Raw genomic sequence first — 6,522 nt, forward strand, 5'->3', positions numbered from 1 at the left:
AAACCTTGGAATGAAAAATAAGTCCACATCTCAATTGACTTATCAAGCTTGTTCATTTACTTGGAAGATGCATGTATGTTAAAGATGTGATAATTTTTTGTATTCAGAGTTCTTAAAAATCATTTGAAATATTGTGATTGATCTTCATTCCCATCATATTTTCATTCTCATTCCCATGTGTGTAACAAAATCTAAAATCATTGAAGCTCATATTTATGTTAATGTTTTGTTTGACACCAACTCCAATTATGAGCCTTGAAATGAAAAAATACGTCCACATCCCAATTGACTTATTGGGCTTGTTCATTTACTTGAAAGATACACGCATGTTAAAGATATGGTAAGTTTTTGTATTTAAAATTTATAAAAGTCATCTAAAAAATCGTGATTGATTTTCATTCCTTTCATATTTTCATTCTCATTCTCATGTGTGAAAACATAATTTAAAATTATTGGAGTTTGGATTTATGTTAATGTTTTGTTTGGTATCTACTCCAATCATGAACCTTGAAATGAAAAATTTGTCCACACCCCAATTGACTTATCGACGGCATGTTCATTTACTTGGAAGTGCATGCATATTAAAGACGTGATAAGTTTTTGTATTCAAAGTTCATGAAAACCATCTCAAATCTAGTGATTAATCTTCATTCCCATCCCATTTTCATTCTCATTCTCATGTGTGAAACATAATCTAAAATCATTGAAGCTCGGATTTATGTTATTGTTTTATTTGACACCAACTCCAATTATGAGCCTTGAAATGAAAAATATGTCAACATCCCAATTGACTAACCGAGCTTGTTCATTTACTTGGAAGATGCATGCATATTAAAGATATAAGAAGTTTTTGTATTCAAAGTTTATGAAAGTCATCTCAAATATCATGATTGATCTTCATTCCCATCCTACTTTCATTCTCATTCTCCAGTGTCAAATATAACCTAAAATTGTTGAAGTTCGGATTTACATTAATGGTTTTATTTGACACCAACTCCGATTATGAACCTCAACATGGAAAATTTGTCACATCCCAATTGACTTCCTAGGTTTATTCATTTTTACCTAAAAGATGCATGCATGTTAACTAAGTCATAAGTTTTTTAATTCAAAATTCATAAAAGCCATTTCAAAGGAGGATTAAGCTCTTAATGGACCTACACCTACCCAGCTTCCCACCATTTGAGTAGATTCAAAACCAAATCATTTGACCAAAGCCCACTCCCATCCACCACCTACTTTTTCTAGTTTCATATTTAAACAAGGTCCCTGTTTTAGTAAAGGGGTTACTTCCACTTTTCAATAATTCAAACCAATATAAAACATAATCTTAGATTCTTAGGTGTTGAATTTATATTGAGCGGTGTTCATTTTAGAAAGTAATTAGACTGATTTACTATGTAACCAAAGCTACTTTACAAAGGTCACCAACTTATTTTCAAAACTCAATCAAATTACTTTTCATGCTTTCCAATGTGACAGTTGGTATATAAGTGAAGTAAATTACTTTTTGACTTTGTGTAATTAGGGTACTTTAAAATTAGGGTTTTTTTTATGCTTTTATATTATGGGTGTAATTTGGACGATTTGACCCGATCAAATTAACGTGATGTTTAAGTGAACTTGGATGGGTATACTTAATATTCAAATTTGATCCGATCAGACTTAGATTTGGATTAAAGTTTGAAATATTTGATTAAAAGAGATGAATAATTCTCAAATTGTGAATTTAATCATTCACATATTTTTTCTTAAAAAGTAACATTTTTTTTTATATAAATACTCTTAATCATTTATAGTATTTACATGAAAGTTTTAAAAGAGATGATTATTTTTACAAGAAAATAAAAATGGTATTTTTGTCCCGAATGAGGTCAAAAAAGGGTGGGAGGTCAAATTTCAAAAATCAGGTTTTCAAAAACCCTTTTGATTAGATAAATACTAAATTATTAAGATTGATTTATCTTTGCTTACTGATATTTTTTTTTTACCATATATATGTCAATTACACTTAGAAAATAATTTTAACATGGACATTTTATTTATTTTATCATTTATTTTTAGTTTTTTTAAATATTTCTATAAATTTTGAATAATTTTCGTTTAACCAACATTTTTGTCAAAATATCCACCGATATTTATGATATATCCATAAAATTCAAATTCAAGCACTGATAAATCCATAGTTACTGATATTTTAAACCATTGTTCAGACTAAGCATTTATTAATTCAACTTAGACCAGAGTTGATTGTAAATTCAATCCAACCTGCCCAAGTTGTAATATTACTTTATATCATTTGAAAAGACACTAATATAAAAAAATTTAACTATTAATACTTTAAAGTAATTGTGAAAATACCCAAAAAAAAAAGTTTAAATATTAGCATACTATCTATCATATAAGTCATTTAAATTACTATTAGATGTTTAAATATACCTTTGAAAAGTCAAAAGCTTTAATTTTTTAAATCTCAATAAGAGTTGTTATGTGGCTAACTTTATTCAAAGAGGTTAGAGCTTAAAAGAAAAAGTTTAAAATGTTATTTTTCATAGAAACTCTATTTTTAACTTTTATTTCATATTTAATAAAATTTTTACAATACTAATATATTATTCCATAAAAATTGTGATTTCAGTTTTAATTTTACATTCTAATTAAAAATAAAAATAGAAATTATTATCCCAATATCAATAAGATTTAGAATGCCTTTAGATGTATTTATAAACTTTTTTAAATATTAAAAAAATATAAATACTTTTTAAAATTACTATCAAACATATCCTTAATTCAGATTCTATATCTTTATCAAATTCATATATCCTCTCAACCAAATACACCTCTCAACTAATTTAGCTTAAAATAGGTCATAAATAGTATAAAGACTGTGATGGATTGGTATGGAAAGTGACCATGATGATGAAAAGGATAATCCTAGTCATTCAAATTATGACTAATGAGTGATACCACAGTAAATATTAAATGATTGATGTTGTTGGTGTGGCTCCGATCATCTCCACATCTTTATCATGGCTCTCCTAGTCCTACCTTATCTAAACTCTTCCTTTTAATCTCCCAGCATGTTACATCATCATGAGTTCTACTTTTTTTTTTTCATTCATTCCTTAAATTTTGAATTCAGGCTTACAATTCCAAATTTTTAATCATTTTTTTTTCACCCTTCATTAATTTTTTCACCTATTGGTACTAAACATACCATGAATGAGTTTGTACTAATAACAAATCATGCCCCTACATTGCAGCCATATTTGGAGTAATTTAGGATATAACATTAATGTCTTTAGTTTGGCATTTAGGTAGATTTTGGATTCTTCAATGTAAGCAATTAAGAATGACAACAGGATAGGTTCGGGGCAGGTTGCCCCATCTCAACCCTGCCCCGTTTATTAAAAACAATTCTCATCTCTGTCCCGTTTAAAAAATTAAACTCTCATACCCGCCCCACCCCGCCCCATCCCGTCCCATTTAGCCTTTTTTTTAAAAAAAAATAAATAAATTAAATTACTTTTAAAATTTTTAATTACATTAAAATAAATATATTTTATAAATAATAAAATTATTATATTTTTTATAACTTATTTTTAAAATTTTATTATTATTATTTATATATTAAAAATAGTAAAATAAAATTATAAATTAAATTAATTTTAAAATTTAAATTTAATTTAATTTTATATATAATCGGAGCGGAGTGGGGCAGGATGGAGCAATACCCGAACCCGTCCCGGGTTTAAAAAAAAAATCTCATAACCATCCCAAACCCGTTTATTAAATTTAAACATCGTCCCATTAGGGGTGGGGCGGGGCGAGTATTCGAAAAAACCTACCCCGTTGCCATCTCTATAAGCAATGGTAACCAACTTAGAAGCATGTATAGGGTAGGATACAATCACCCTTCGTAGACATGATAGTATAGGATAAGTGATAAGATATTTTATTATATCTCATTTATCAACAAAATTCGGTACTCTTATTTTATCTCATACTATATCTGATTAAATGAAATATAGACGAATATTATATTTAGTTGATGTTATAGTATAAGATATGTATATCCTTAAATATTATATCTTATTAGATAGAATATATATGTCTTAAAATATCATTTTTAGTAATATATAGTACATGATATTCCAAAGTACTATATGTCTAATGAGATATGTTATGTTCTACCTATATTTAATTTTAAAAATAAAATATTATTTTTTAAATTTTTTATATTTGTTTAAAATAAAATTAATATTATATTCCAATATTTTCTATTTAAAAAATATGAAATTTCTTATATGTTTATTAATATTTTGGAAGTGGTCAATAATTTAAATTTTAGTAAAATATTTATTTTATTTATTAATAATATTCATGATTAAAATATTTAAAATTCATAAATAAAAAACTGTAGTTATATTATTCGATAAATAAAAAATGTATATATTAAATAATACAATAAAAATATTTTTGTTGTGAAATAAGGACAAATACGATACAAATCAAAATAGTAGAGATGAAATATATCTTACTTTGATATATAATAACAAATAAGAAATCAGATAATAGAGTTGAGAGAATGAAAAACAAAGAGAATAAAAGAAAGTAACAATTTTCTTTCTTACTTAGGGATACATATTACAGGGGATGGGAAACCCTTTTATAGGCTTTCTAAATGACTTTCATTAATATTCTCATTAATGAATATTAATGAAACTCATAAATAATATTAATGGTTTCATTAATGAGTATTAATGGAAGTCATAAATAATACTTAATTAACATTTATTATAATTAATGTGGTGACATTCATTACTCTAGTTATAACACTCCTCCTTGGATGTCCACCACATTGAAGAATATGCCTCGTTAAAACCTTATTAGTAAAAAACCCTATGGGAAAAACTTAGCGAAGGAAAAAAGGTATAATATTTTTATAATTCTTTAAGTTGTTCTTGGTATGTTAGGACTACCTCGTTAAAAACCTTGTCAGTAAAACCCAGTATGACAAAACCTAAACGAAGGAAAAAAAAAGTACAGTACATTAACACCCTTTTACAAGCATATTCCCCCTCATGTCGATATCCTTGAGTTGACGCATTCCAATCCTGTATATTAACTTCTTGAATGTTGAGGTTAACAATAATTTTGTGAATAAATCTGCTAGATTATCACTTGAGCGTATTTGTTGCACATCAACTTCACCACTCTTCTGGAATTCATGTGTAGAAAAGAATTTTGGTGAAATGTGTTTAGTTCTATCTCCTTTAATATAACCCCAAATAATATTGTCGGGTCACCTTTGATAGAGGAGAGTCCACATGATTCCCGAATATGCTGGATCATGGATCTTAGCCATATACATTCACGACTTGCTTCATGAATTGCCAATATTTCTGAAGGATTTGATGATGTGACCACCATTGTTTGTTTGACAGATCTTCATGAAATAGTAGTACTATTGCAATTAAACACATACCCTATTTGTAACTTACCTTTATGTGGATCTGAAATATATCCTGCATCTACATATACAAGCAATTGTTACTTTGATTCCCTTGAGTAAAATAAACACATATTAGTAGTTCCACGAAGATAACACAATATATATTTGATATCATTCCAATGTCTTCGAGTTGGAACGGAACAATATCTTGCTAATAAATTGACAGACAAAGCAATGTTTGGACGTGTACAATTGACAAGATACATAAGTGCACCAATAGCACTAAGATATGGTACTTCAGAATCAAGTAATTCTTCATCTTTTTCGCAAAGATGAAATGGGTCATTTTTCACATCAAGTGATAGGACAACCATTGAAGAACTTAAATGATGCACTTTATCCATATAAAAACGCTTCAAAACTTTCTTAATGTATGTTGATTGATGTACTAAAACTCCATTTGGACAATGGTCAATCTGCAAGCCGAGACAAAATTTTGTTTTTCCAAGATCTTTCATCTCAAATTCCTTTTTTAAGTAATTTGTTTTCTTGTGAGCTCTTCAGGAGTTCCAACAAGATTTAAGTCATCAACATACACTACAATAATTGTAGATCCAGTTTCTGATTTCTTAATGAAGATGCATGAGCATATAGAGTTATTCACATACCCTACTTTTATCAAGTATTCTCTAAGGCGATTATACCATATGCGTCCAGATTGCTTTAATCCATATAAGGATCGTTGTTACTTGATTGAGTACATGCTACGAGGCTTTGTACTATTTGCTTCAGGCAATTTAAATCCTTCAGAGATTTTCATGTATATATCATTATCAATGGATCCGTATAAATATGTTGTAATAACATTCATGAGACGCATATTCAATCTTTCTGAGATTGTCAAACTAATTAAGAAATGAAACGTGATTGTGTCCATGATGGGAGAATATGTTTCCTTGTAGTCAATACTAGGTCTCTGCGAGAAATCTTATGCTACTAATTGCGCTTTATATCTTATGATCTCATTATTTTCATTGCGCTTTCGTACAAATACTCATTTGTACCTA

The sequence above is a fragment of the Vitis riparia genome, chromosome 4 (genome assembly GCF_004353265.1).
Source record: "Vitis riparia cultivar Riparia Gloire de Montpellier isolate 1030 chromosome 4, EGFV_Vit.rip_1.0, whole genome shotgun sequence".
NCBI classification, from domain to species: domain Eukaryota; kingdom Viridiplantae; phylum Streptophyta; class Magnoliopsida; order Vitales; family Vitaceae; genus Vitis; species Vitis riparia.